A 14,818-nucleotide genomic window follows, 5' to 3' on the forward strand; every position below is an offset into this window, starting at 1 on the left:
GAGAGCCGTGGCCGGCACACAGGCATATCGGTCACAGGAATATTGTTCGTGACCTGGTGGTGTGGAATGGTGCGCTGCCTTGTTGGTGCCCTCGGGGATAAGGGGAGCTGAGGTGGGTGGTGGAGGGTGATCCCCAGAAGAACAGGCACAAGACAGGGAAGAATCTGACGCCTTTCCGTGATTAGACTTCACTTTAAAGCCAGGCCCTGGGGCTTGACAATACCCATCCATTAAAATAAAAGAAAACCTTCATGAGGCAATTAATGTGGGTGACATTTAATACTTCATGCATGGGGAGCCTGAGTGACCTTGATGGAGTGAGGGAACGTAGGAGGTAATTAGATCAATGTATTATGCTGCTTTCTACCTTGGTATCCAGGGCGTACCTTTTGGGGGCTCTCTGTGTAGGCACTAGATCAATAACCAGACAATTATATGTCTCGGTTCTTTGTTATATAAAGTGTAATATAGAATCACTCAAAATCTTCCTTTTAAAGAGAAATATTTTCTTCACTGATATTCTGATCAGTGTTCTCTCTAGAAAATTTAGTGTTTGCAAATAAGGAAAAAGGAAAATTACGTTTTGTGGACTTCCATTGTTTTAGAAGAAGCTAAGCTTTCTAATGATATGTATATTTCTTTAAAATTCTGAACTGAAAAGAAATTGATGTATTTGAAACGTAAGGCTGGGAATACATTTATTCAACTGATTTTTATCAGTTTAGTTTTAATTTCTATATTTAACTCTTATTGCATTTAAGTCTATATTCATATTTATGTTAATTCTATTATTATGTTTGTGTATTTTAGATACAATAAAATTTTATGTACAATAAAATTAATAAAGTGCCATTTTAAATTTGTATTTTATCTTACTCTGTTATTCAATGAACTTTCATGTTGCAGTAAAATCATTGTTTCTGTATGTGTTTCTGATTGACAAGTTGAATAAAGAAATTGATTTTCTTTGGCATAAAACTAAGTATAGAATAATGCAGCAAAGCCTTTGGAAAACAAATAGAGCAATCTCTTTGTCAATGCTTAATATGCCAGTTTTTCAAGCTACTTGCATGACTAAAGTGATAACCAATCTTAGAACAAGCATTTGATATTGATTTGCCAGTCTGCAGTATGTTACAGAGAATTAAATCAAAGCAATCCTGTGCCCTATATAATATGTGCTGTAAGAATCCTCTTGCATGATTTATGTGTTATAGTGTAGCAGGGGATAAATGTTGACGAACTGTATGAGTTTAGATAAAGGTGGTACATGACTACTTAGCTTTATTACGTAGTAAAGCTTAATTTGATATACATAAAAAGCTGCTGCAGAGGTTTCTAAAAAGTTTAGTGAACATTGTATTATAAAAATTTACATCTTTTTTTTTTAATTAATCTTGATGAATTCTTAGCCCATATGGCTTTTATTGTCCAATAAAAATAGCAAGTTGGAAATACTGATTTGTTAGCAAAACATGGACCTTTTTGTAAATCAGAATCAATGATGATTCAAAAGCTAATATTAGAAAAAAAAAAATTTATATTGTTTTCTCTTTTCAAAATTAAAATACGAAGTTGCAATTAGGTACCCTGTGCTTCATATAAAAGCTAGATAGTATTGTTTTGCATATTTTAAGTTTATTTCCATAATTTACCATCTGGTAAATGGCTTGAGTTAATTTCAGAGAGTTGCAAGTAACTCAGATGTTCCTTACAGAATTAGCAATTCATGTAGCTCACACTTGTATATATATGTATATGTATAAGCTTATCATGGCTTACATATCTAAAATAAATTCGCAATTAATCTTAAATCTTTCTCTTCTAAGTGCTCCTATTACTCCAAGCTTTAGGGCCATATAATTTTTTTTTTTAATAACTGAAATTTATTTCTTGCTCATGCTATGTTTTCATAATGCATCTGTGAGGGTGGAGGATGGGCACTCTTCACTACATTGACCTCATTGAGGGACCTGCATTTGCCAAGGGAGGAAAAAGGGAGATAGCAGCTTGCAAACTAGCTCCCAACAATTGTTTGTGTGTGCATAGGTGTGGAAATTGATGAGCTGGTGCTAAAATATGTATGAAAAATACAAAGGACCAAGAATACCAAGACAATCTCAAAAAAGAAGGTTGTAGGACTTACTCTACTGGTTATCAAGACTTCTTATAAAGCTATAGTAATTAAGCCATATAATGTTGGCACAGGCATAGACAAATAGATAAATGGAATTGAAAAGAGTCCAGGAACAGAACTACACATGTATCAAGGGTTGATTGATGGCAGCAATTGGCACTGCAGAGCAATGGGAAAATAATGGTCTTCTCAGCTAATAGGGCTGGGTTAATTTGACCCCCATATGGAAACAAATTAAACTTGATCCCTACTTCACAGCAAAATAAATTTCTTTTTTTTTTTCCTGAGATGAGATTGATTTCGAGTATAGAATGAGGTAGGAGGAATCAAGTTTAATCGATCAAGTTAATTAGAACATTGCCAGAGCATAGATTACTAATCAAGTTTAACAGAACATTGCCCACAACCAGTGGCCGCTGAGTCCTCTGGCGTGTCGGAGGAGAACTGTGCTCCGTGGGGTTTTCAGTGGCTGATTTTTGGAAGTAGATCACCAGGCCATTCTTCTGAGGTGAGCACGTTAACCATTTGCACCATCCGGGGACTCAAGAAGATGGCCAGAATCCCAGAAGTCTTGGTTGGGCACCCTCCCTACTGTTACGCTTTCCCTGTTCTCCAGAGATAGCTACTGTGCGGAATTCTAACACTATAGTTTAAACTTTCTTGTTTTGGTTTAAGTAGAATCATATAGTAGATATTCTATAGATAGGCCTAGTAAGTATTCTCTGTATTGCTTCTTTCAGTCAATATTATGTTCGTGAAATGAATTTATGTGGTTGCATGTGGCTGTAATTCTTAAAGAGTAGGGAGTTATGCCTCACCTCCTTAAAGGTGGAGTGTCTACAAAAAATACTTGGAATTCTTCTGCATGGGAGATTTGTCTATTTTTCCCTATTTATGTATTTTTTCAGTCATTTATTTATATCAGCATGGACTCATGGATGTTTATTTTATACTCCAGTTTATAATCCAATACTCGTTTATTTATTTTTTCTCACATTGTTCCAGCTTTGGCCGTTGGGAGCTCTTTCGTTGGCTCCCGTATCTTTTTGACATACTCTGTCATTTTGTGGGTTTGTTTTTGTTTGTTTTAGCACTTTCTTGCTTTCTGGCACCGGAAGATGCTCCAGGCTTATCCTGTATATTTTCTACCCCAGCCATTTCTCCAAGAAGGTCTATTTCCCTTTATTGGAGAATCGCGTTAGACACCAAGATGTGGGTGTTAGTTGTGCTTGTTGTTAGTGAGGTGTCATGGTTTCTAGGCCCTCTCGGTTGACAGAACAAGGAAATACGTGTGTGTGTATGAACCTGTGTATACGTGCATATCTGTAAACATTTCTGTATGGAACCACCTTTATCTGTATTAAGCTAAACATGAGTTCATATGGATGTCTCCAATTCCAGGCAGTTATCCCATGAATCATTCTAACTTCCTTCCCTTGCTTATCTGTAGCCTCCAACTTCAGCAGCGAGAAACCCGACTGCCGTCACCCACCACCTATTTACTTCATTCTTTAATTCCAGTATCTGTGTATAGTGGTTTCCGAATTATTAACCCATGCCCCCATTAGGAAACAACTCTATCTACTAGAGTACAGTCCAGTACTGTTTTTGCCAAGGGACGGAAGAGCAGTTCTGCCTTGACCCACTGACACTGACACCCCAGGGCAGGGAAATTGGAGTGTACCACCAGCTTCCATGGTGTGGGTGGGTAGTGTAAGATCAGCTCTCTGTTTGGCTCCACTGAAACCGCATGGTTGGGGGCTTGCATTTTTTCTATGGACAAGACCCAGTATTGTCAGAACGGTCTTCTGTTGTTAGGCACCTTCTTCCTGGTCATTTGGTTGGGCAGGAAGGCTTTCTTAGGCCTTCTTTTTGTCTGTGCCTGTTGGTGGTTCCAGGTTGAGGCTTCTGGAGCTGCCTGTCCAGGATATGTGGGAGGGAACGAGGAAACCAGGGAAGTCACAGCTGTTTTCCTCGAGTCTTGAGATCTCTAGGCAGTCTGCATTTTTATTTCCACCTTTCAGAACTTCCTATGATCATTTGTTGTGTTACGTCCAGGGTGTTTTAGTTGTAAGAGGGAGGGCCGGGGAGGAATGGGGCTACTCCATCTTGGAGGAACCCTGAGATGATAGAATTTTAGTTTCCCATTCACTAACGTATACACAAAGACGAGATCCAGAGCTGATAGGAAGGGGAGATGGTGTGCAGATCAGCTAGGCCTTGCAGGCTATTGCAAGGACTTTGGCTTTTACTTGGAGTGAGACGGAAACTCTTGGAGGATTTTAGCCAAGAGTGATACTTTCACATCTTGAAGGGATCCCTCTGGCTCTTGGATTTAGGGCAGAATGGAGGGTGGCAAGTGTGAGATACCAGTTAGGAAGTCGATGCAACGACCCAAGCAAGAGATGATGGTGCTTGGAATGAAATGTCAGCAGAGGAGGTGGAGGGAAGGGACAGGATGTATTCTGAAGGCATAGCCAACCGACTTTATCTGATGGATATAAAACCCTTACCAAACCCATTGCCGTCCAGCCGATTCCAACTCATAGTGACCCTATAGGACAGAGTAGAACCACCCCACTGGGTTTCCAAAGAGCAGCTGGTGGATTTGAACTGCTGACCCTTTGGTTAGCAGCTGAGCTCTTAACCACTGCACCAGGGCTCCCTGATGGATATGGGATGTAAAAAAAGAGAAGACGATTCCATGGTGTTTTGACCAATTGAAAGAATGGAGTTGCCATTTACTGAGACAGGAAAGACTACATGGGGAAGAAAATTGGGGTGAACTAAAGAATACTGTGATTTTACTTTAGGGAACTGGTGAGGAAAATGGCATATATCGTGTTTTATTGTTTTAAATATTTATAACGTATTTACAATTGTAAAAAGGTAAATGCTGATTATAGAGATATAAAAAATAAAAACAAAGGAAAATAAAATTCTATTTCTCAGGAATCACCAGTGTTAACATTTCTGTGTTCTTTTAGTTTTTGTCCTACCATTGTGTCTATACATACACACGCCTTTATATATTTTTGACAGAAGTCTTTTTAGCTCGTTTCTGTAGTTTTTATCTTCCTTTTCTCCCTTTAACATCATATGATGCGCGTTCCCTATGTGATTAAATGTGGAAATACCTGAGTTGTAGTGGCCGTATAAATAGTGGTTTCCTTATTTTCTGACTGTTGTACATGAGGTTGTTTCTAGTTTCCTCTGTGATACACAGCTCTCTGATGAGAAGTTATGCACACCTGTCTCTGTATTTCTGACAATTTTTTTTAGACATGTTCCCTAGAAGGAGCTTCACAAGGTAAAACATCCCTTTCAAAGGCTCTGAATATGCGTTGCAGAATGCAAACTTGTCTATAAGAAGTGTATTCCGCTGTGTACTCCCGGCTTCTTGTCTTTGGGAAGTGTATTCCGCTGTGTACTCCCGGCTTCTTGTCTTTGGGAAGTATATTCCGCTGTGTACTCCCGGCTTCTTGTCTTTGGGAAGTGTATTCTACTGTGTACTCCCGGCTTCCCTAGAGAAGAATCCCCTGTCATCCAACACTTAGAAGCATTGAACAGCATCTCTCAAACTAGTGTTTTGAAAATCTTTTCCAGCTGAGTAAGTTTCACCTTGATTTGGATTGCATTTCTTCGAGTATTAGTGAGGATATATAGTTTTCTACATGTTTATTAGCCTTTCTATTGTGAACTTAATGTGCCTGATAAAATAATTCACATGGGTAGGAGCAGCACATCGAATTTGCAGAATTACCAGCGTTTTTTACAGTAACGAATGAGATGCTATTAGTCACAGCTTGAGAATGTGTCTTCCACACCTTTTCCTTCCTGTACCACCTGCCTTTCTTGGTTGCACAAGAGTTTATTCTTGTTAAAGACGTATTTGTACAGATGTGGATTCATCTTTCCCTAGAAAAATAACAAAAAAACCAACAAATTTCAGTTACTGATTGTTATGTAAAATCTACTGATGGTTTAGATTGCCCTCTTACACTGAGAAAACTTTCAGAATCTTCTGTCGCTCCCCACAGGCACCAGGCCTGCACAATTTAATGGTGAGTTTTACCTAACTTTGAAGAACTGACGGTTCCCATCTTTGCACGTTATTAAATGGCATGGGAACGAAACAAACAAAGCAGGGCAGTCGACCCAGCTCTTTTCAAGAGGCTGACATAGTGTGATGCCAGGCCAGAGGACAGCGGAACAAGAGGAAGGCGCTGTGGCCCAGGGGTGGCGTGTAAGTCACGTGAATGAGTGGATCAAGACACCAAATGAGTATAATTAAAGAATTTAATTTTCGCATGTAATCCCTTGTGCCGAAATTAAAATGTAATATCACATATTGACGAGAGTGTGGGGGAACAGGAGCTGCACGTACCGCTGGGAGGCAGGCAGCGCTGTTTTGGAGAGCGGTCGGTAGGGCATTTGTCTTCATCTGGTTTCCTCTGGAAGAAGATGCTGAAACAAGGATTCGAGTGCAAGTAGTTCATTTTTGGAGGTGCAGAGACCACTAGCGGTTAGTGGAAAGGTGATGGTTAAGCACTCGCCTGCTAACTGAAAGGTCAGCGGTTCAAAGCCACCAGCCGCTCCTTGAGAGAAAGCTGTGGCAGTCTGCTTCCGTAAAGATTTACGGCCTTGGAAACCCTATGGGGCAGTTCTGCTCTGTCCTCCGGGGTCTACAGGGTTGCTATGAGTCGGAATCGATGGTTTTGGTTTTTGTATGTGTTGTTAAGCTGACCATCCCTGGATGGTGCGAACAGTTGATTTGTGCCCTGCTAACGAAAAGCTTGGCAGTTTGAGTCCATCCAGAGGCCCGTTGGAAGAAAGTCCTGGTGATCTAGTTCCGGATAATCAGCATTGAAAACCCAGTGGAGCACAGTTCTATGCTCACACATGTGGGGCTGCAGTGACTCAGAACTGACTCTTGAAGGCAACCTTTTTTTTCCTGTTGAGCAAACCACCACACTGGGGGGTTAGAATCAATGCCCTGGGAAACAGTACGAAACGTAAGTCTCAGAATAATCTTGTCTAAGGTGAGAGGGGGCTTGGGTCTTTATATACTAACTCATACTAACTCGTCAGAATCATTGGTTGAAGGCTACTGGGGGTAAGTTGTTAATTCCCCTGCCTTTCCCAGCATACTGTCTTTCTTTTAAAATTTTATTGTGTTTTAGGTGAAAGTTTACAGCACAAATTAGTTTCTTATTCAAAAATTTATACACAGCTTGTTTTGTGACATTGGTTGCAATCCCCACTGTGTGTCAGCACTGTCCCCCTTTCCACCCTGGGTTCCCCACGTCCATTCGTCCAGTTTTCCTGTCTCTTCCTGCCTTCTCATCTTGCCTTTCAGCAGGAGTTGCCCGTTTGGTCTTGTATACTTGATTGATGTGTTGTGTGTTCTATAGGCCTGTCTAATCTTTGGCTGAAAGGTAGACTTTGAGAGTGGCTTCAGTTCTGAGTTAGCAGGGGGTCCAGGGGCTATAGTCTTGGGGGTTCCTCCAGTCTCTGTCAGACCAGTAAGTCTGGTCTTTTTTTGTGCATTTTGGATTTTGTTCTACACTTTTCTCCTGCTCTGTCCGGGACCCTCTATTGCGATCCCTGTCAGAGTGGTTGGCGGTGGTAGCCGGGCACCGTCTAGTTCTTCGGGGCTCAGGCTGATGGAGGCTGTGGTTTATGTGGTCCTTTAGCCCTCTGGGCTAAAGTTTTCTTTGTGTCTCTGATTTTCTTCATTCTCCTTTGCTCTGGACAGGATGGGACCAATAGATGTATCTTAGATGGCCGCTCATAAGCTTTTAAGACCCCAGATGCTACTCACCCAAGTGGGATGTAGAATGTTTTGTTTATGAACTATGTTTTGCCAGTTGACTGAGATATCTCCCCCAGCAGCCTTTCTTGGTTCCAAAAAAAAGCCCTCAGGTACATCAAGTCAGCTGAAGCACATGGAAATGGTTGGTTAAGGTCTAGAGGTTATGGGTGGGGCACTGACATTAACTTTGGAGGCAAACTTAACGGTTTTATCTATTTTAAAAATGCCTATTTGGTGTCACAAGAGTTTGTCTTCTCATCATCTGTCCTAAGGAGATACGTACAGGCAAGGAAGTAGGCACAGTGATGTTTATTGCACCGTTGGTATAATGGAGAAAAACAAATGATTACTTGAGTATCTGACAGAGGAGAACAACAGAACAAACCATGGTGTTCCAGTGTTGTTAGGTGCGGTAGAGCTGGCCCCAACTCATAACAGAAGGAAATGTTGCCTGGTGTTGCAGTACTGTGCAACAATTGAAATGACGGGGTAGATCAAACCAGTTGCGTAGAGTTGACTCTGACTCATGGCAGTCCCGTGTGTGTCAGAATAGAACTGTACTCCATAGGGTTTGCAATGGCTAATTGTTTGGAGGAGCCCTGGTGGCCCAGTGTTAAGCACTTGGCTTCTGACTGAAAGATCATTGGTTTGAACCCACCAGCTGCTCCGTGGGAGAAAGATGTGGCAATCTGCTCCCTTAAAGATTACAGCCTTGGGAACCCTACGGGGCAGTTCTACTCTGTCGTCTAGGGTTGCTGTAAGTCGGAATCAACTCAGTGGACTCAAACCTCCCACTTTTCCATTAACAGCTGAGCTCCTTAACCATTTGCACCACCCAGTTACTACCTCAATATATATTAACCCCTTGCTGTTGAGTTGATTCTGACTCACCACAACCCTATAGGACAGAGTAGAACCGGCTTATAGGGTTTCCAGGGAAAGGCTGGTGGATTCAAACTGCCAACCTTTTGGTTAGTAGCCACAGCTCTTAACCACTGCACCGCCAGGGCTCCATTCAGTATGTACTAGTGTTCCTTAAATTCATCTTCTTCAATGATTGTTTTAGCATTGTAACTCAGACGCCCATTTCCAGCCAGATTTTGTCATCATCGATAACAGCAGCCCTTTCATAACTTCAGCCTCATGCATTCTACTCCAAACGACCACCATCTCTTATCTTTTTACCTCACTCTTTTTGCACCTTCACTGCAACAATTCTTTGACCCTCTGGGACCACCAATTCATCTTTTCACTGCCTCTCTCTCCCCCGCTTCCGTTCCGTGGTCAGCCATACCACTTTCTTGAAAACATCTTTAATTCCCTTCTCTCTCTCAGGTCACTGTCTTTGCTTGGCAAAGCCACGGCCCTGATTGAATGTAGTATTCTGCATACTCTGCTCTTGCATCCAGAGGATGAGTTTCCACAGCCGTGTTGACTGTCATTCTTTAAGTCCATGACCATGAATGGCAAGTGAGCTCTCAGTGCTGCCTGGCAATTATGCTTTATTTCCCTAGGCTGTTTACAGCCTCATTCTTCAGAATGACTATTTCATACCTCTCTTTCCTGAAACCTCCAACACCTCTTTCCTCATCTTCACCTTCAGCTGATGTTCTAACTTCCTACCCTGTTGAGGAAACAGAAGCAACCAGAAGTCCCACCTACATGCCAGAATCTTCACTCATACACTCCGCTTTCTCTTGTGTTACTAGATGAACCATCCCAGATCCTGTCTGAAAACCGATACCCCCGCTTGTGCCCATAATCTCGTCTTCTCTGGCCTACTCGAGGATGCTACTCTAGCGATTCTCCCGTCTCCCCTGCGGTGTTTATCTTTTCCTCTCTGCTGAATTACTTTAATTAGCATATAAATGTTTCATGACTTCCATCTCTTGACTCCACTACCACCACCAAATACTACCCTTTTTTCTGTGACTCTTTTCTGAAAAAGTCTTCCAAAGAATTTGTCTATATTTGCTGTCTCTAATTCCTCTTAAACCCTCTATAGTTAGGCTTTGCCTTTTTCACTCCACCGGAACATGAACCTCCAGGTTGTTAGAACCAATGGCCAGTTCTCAGTCCTCTTTATACTTGACTAATCAGTTGTCTTTGACACAACTGGTCACTTTCCTGTTTTTTCAAACACCTTCTTCACTTGCCTACCAGGACACTGCAGTCTTTTGGTTTTCCTCTGCCTCACTGGGCCCTCCTCATACTCCTTCCTGGTTCCTTCTCCTCTCCTTGACCTCTTAATGTGACTTCCCAAGGCTCAGTTCTTGGTCCTCTTCTCTGTCTGCACTCACTGCCTTGGTGATTTCATTCAGTTACAAGACTTTAAATGCCATTGAAGGACCACATTATGCTGATGACCACCCAGTACGTATCTCCACCCTAGACCCCTCTCCTGAACTTCATACTTGCATGTCGTACTGTCTACTTGATACCTCTTCTTGGATATCTAAGTGACATCTCAAAAATAACATGTACAAAAGTGAACTTCTGATCTTCTCCTCACAAAATCTACCCTGTCTACATCCTTCTGCATCTGAGTCACTTGAGCAAAACCTTGGCATCATCTTATCTCTTGTCTCTTGCTAACAACCCAACCCAATCTGTCAGAAAATCTATTGGCTCTACCTTAAAAATATACCCAGAAACAACTACTGCTTATCTCCTCTATTGCTACCACCCTGCCTAAGACAACATCTCTTCTGGTTTGAATTACGGTGGTAGCCTCTTGACTGTGTCTTCCCACATTCACCCTTATCCGCTACAGTCTATTCTCAATGTAGCAGCCAGAGTGGTCCATTTAAAACCTAAGTTAGAGGATGCCACTTCTTTGCTCAAAACCCGGCAGTGACTCCCATTTTGTCCAGTGAGAGTCAAAGACCTCATAGTGGCTCACAGACCCTCCAGGATCTGCATTCTCCCTCACTCCCTCGATCCCTTTTTCTAGTGCCCTCCCTCTTCCTCCCTCTCTTGAGCTCACCAGGCATAGTCCTCCATTAGGTGTTTTGAGAGATCTGTTCCATATGCCTGGAACGCTTTTCCTCCAGATGTCTGTATTGCTAACTCCTTCATTTCCTTCATGTCCTTGCTCATCTGTCACCTTCTGAATGAGGCCCTTTTGACCACCCAAATTAGAACCTGTTCCTCTCCTTCTCACTCACACTCGGTATTCCTAATCACTGTTAATCTGCTCTGGTTTTTCCATACTGCTGTGATGTCCAGTATGGTAGCCACTAGCTACAAGTGACTATTTAAATTTAAATTAGTTAAAATTAAATAAAATCGAAAATTTGTTTCCTCATGTGCACTAACCACATTTCATATGGTTAATTAATAGCCACACGTGGCTGGTGGTTACATATTGAACAGCACAAATATAGAGCATTTCCATCATCTCAGAAAGTTCTGTTGGATAGCACCTTATAGCATTTTCAGTTCAAATACAATATTTATTCATAATATTTTCATGACACTTATTATCTAGCATACTATTTTACTTGTTGATTTTATTGTTTGTTTTCTGGCTTCTTTTATGGAATGTGAGCTCCATCAGCACCCAGGTTTCAGTGTATTCTGTTCCAGTATTTGCCAAATGTTTAGATCAATGCAAAGTACATTGTAAATGCTCAGTAACTTGTTATTGATAAACTAATGAATGAAACCATTTAGTATGTTTAAAAAAAAAATAAAACCATTGCCATATATTTTTAATGGTACATGGAAGAAGGTTTGGGAGGATAGACCATTAACCAATAACAGTGGTTTCTTCTGGGGCAAGGGAGGGGACTGGCATTGACAATATAAGCCAGAGGAGTCTCCATTCTCATTTGTGTGTGGGCTTGTTTGCTGCTGGATCCGTTCCTCATCCTTCCCCTGCTCTGCTCCCTCTCTCAGGAAGGCTGACTCCTGGCTGGATGTCTCAGGCTTCCTTGTCAGCTGGGCTTGGCCATTGGGGGCCAGTAGCTGAGTCTGGAGGGAGGAAAACAGAGGCCAGGGTCTTTTGTCTCCTTTCTGTCAACCTTTCAACCACCTCTGTGTCTCTCTCACGGCTTAAAGAACTGCCACACTGGCCCTTAATGGTTCCCGTTTATGCCTTGTGCCCTTGGCCCCTGAGTTCCAGTAACACCATATCTTTGTCCTTTGCTTTAGGTCAGGCTTCCAGGAAACACACTCTGAGGTAGATCTGGGTGTAGAAAGTTTATTGGGGAACGCTCTTGACACTAACGCCTCTGAAGGAGTGGCAGGAACAAGGCTGGGAGAGGAAGAAGTTGAGTTGTGATGCACAGCTCGTGGACCCCTGGTGGCGTGGTGGTTAAGAGCTTGGCTGCTAACCAAAAGGTCGGCAGTTTGAATCCACCAGCTGCTCCTTGGAAACCCTATGGGGCAGTTCTACTCTCTTCCATAGGGTCGCTGAGTCAGAATCGACTTGATGGCAACAGGTTTTGTTTTGTTTTGCAGAGCTCATAGGGAGCTCTGGAGGTGGGATGCCCCTTAAAAGTTACTTAGAATTGAAGCAAGGGATCCTGGCATTTGTACTCCATGTTGACAGGTCATTGGGTGGAGGCTTCCCCTGGGGATGGGGCATAACTTTGGCAAGACTGCTCCTTTCTGCCAAGGGCAATTCCAAGGGAAGGATTCATCTGTGAGCTGTCACCAGACAGTACTCCCAGTAGCTGGAAAAATGGTGTCTTGGTCCTGAAGAGGCATCCGGGCAGGAGAGATTAGCATCTACCACATCCCTACGGCTTAAGGTGGCAGCCGCTTCCTGCTGATGCTGTGCTCTGGGCTCCCTTATCTCTTTTGGCCTCGAAGCCCTTTCATCATCTATTTATCTAATACCCTGCATTAAATTCTCTGTTTCAGCTGCTCACAGTGGCTTCTGTTTCTCTCACTGGACCCTAACTGATGCAATAATATTCCGGTTTGTTTTTTTTTTTTTAAAGGAGAATATATTCAAGTAATGTGTAATTAAAAATTAATAATAAAAGCATTGGTAGGAAGACAAATGATAAAGAAATGTAGCATTCTAACGATAATTTTTGAAAGGTTTAGTGGCAGTTTAAGGAAGGTCACAGAATTTCCTTCTCTAGAAGGAAAAATTGGGCGGATTCATGTTTGTCTGCGGTGTGTTAATTATTGGGTGTAGACAAGTGCTCAGAAAACATTGGTTCCATTTCCACTTTCCACTTAGTTTTCTCCATTCTAACACTGTGTTTTTAAAGGCTTTTTAAAAATAAGCAAGTTTATTTTTCAATTTGCTGATTCAGATTTCTGACCCAAATCATAACACTTTAAATTGTTACTTTTAATTTTAAAAAAGACACAAATTAAACTCTGGACAGTTGAATCGAAACTAATACTCAGATTTGTCGTTGCCTCTTCTCAATCAGTTATAACTTTCCCAGTGGACTTATTCATTTAAAGTTTTTGTAAAAAAAAATAGGAATATAGATTTCTATATGCTTTGAATTCTCTTTGAAAAAAATAAAAGTAGTTTCCAAATGAGATAATTGGGAGAATAACTGGCAATTTTATTTATACTTTATAGTACTTTATAGTGCTAAATAATTGAGTATCAAAGGGACATTAAGGTGATTCTGGATGAACGTTTTTTGGCTTTAAGATTGGCAATTTTAAAAATTAGGATTCATATCTATTTCATCTGACTTACGGTCAAAACAGCACCGAGCTAGCGAAATATTTTTATATGATAATAATATTTTGAGAGAAGGTAGAAATACCCTCCAAAGTATGCTTAACAGAATGTTAAAATGACATTCCCAGCTTAACAGAACTGTGTGAACTCTATTCTTACACAGTTAATGGCTGTTCTTTACAGTGGAGTGTAAACTTCCACAGGGTGTGTGGTGTCTTAGTCATCTAGTGCTGCTGTGACAGAAATTCCGTAAGAAGGTAGCTTTAGAGAACAGAGATGTATTTTCCCACCAGTTCACAAGGCTGGACGTCTGAATTCAGAGTGTGGCTGTAGGCGAGGCCCTTCTTTGTCTCTTCTAGCTTGTAGTGGACGGCAATCCTTGGAGTTGCTGGATTTGTAGATTCACCTGCCTCCGTTGTCATCAGATAGCATCTGTCTTCCCCCTCACCAGAGAGCCAAGTGCTTATCCATTGTGCCACCAGGGCACCATATCCACAGGAATAACAGTTAGGATTCCAACATATTTTGGGGGACACAATTCAATCCATAATGTAAATAATTAAGGTTTAAATTAGTGGTTCTTGACCTGGCTGCATTTTAAAGCTGCCAGGAGTCTCTTTAAAAAAAGTGATGCCCAGGCTCCATCCCCATAGATTCTGAGTCGGTTGCTTAGGGGTTGAGTCTGTGCATATATTTTATTATGCTTCCCAGGTGGTTCCAAGATCAGATTGCAAACCAATGGTCTCAATGTACAAGTACAGTATTCTAGTTCCCAAAGTATAATTGTTTCAATTTCCAATCTGGAAAATGACATAATATTTGAAAACTCACATTCCCAGCGTTGGCGCAGAAGTAGCTGATTTCAGGCAAAAATGTGAAATTCAGGAAATAAATAGTATCGTGTTGGGATATGTTCATGCTGTGATCATCTTTATGATGCAAACCAGATCTTATTTGCCCTTGCACATAGCACAACTCATATTAAGCAGTGCAGTGACTATATGAATTAAATGTTCAAGAGTTAAGCCATAATATTCATACAATGGAAAAGTAGTCAGTAATAAACAGGGATGAAGCACTTGATACACACTACAACGTGGATGAATTTTGAAAACATGCAGAGTGAAAGAAGTCCATCACAAAAGCCTGTGTATTGTATGACTCCATTTATATTCAATGTCCGGTACAGGTAAATCTCTTGAGG

The sequence above is a fragment of the Trichechus manatus genome, unplaced genomic scaffold (assembly GCF_000243295.1).
Source record: "Trichechus manatus latirostris isolate Lorelei unplaced genomic scaffold, TriManLat1.0 scaffold00004, whole genome shotgun sequence".
NCBI classification, from domain to species: domain Eukaryota; kingdom Metazoa; phylum Chordata; class Mammalia; order Sirenia; family Trichechidae; genus Trichechus; species Trichechus manatus.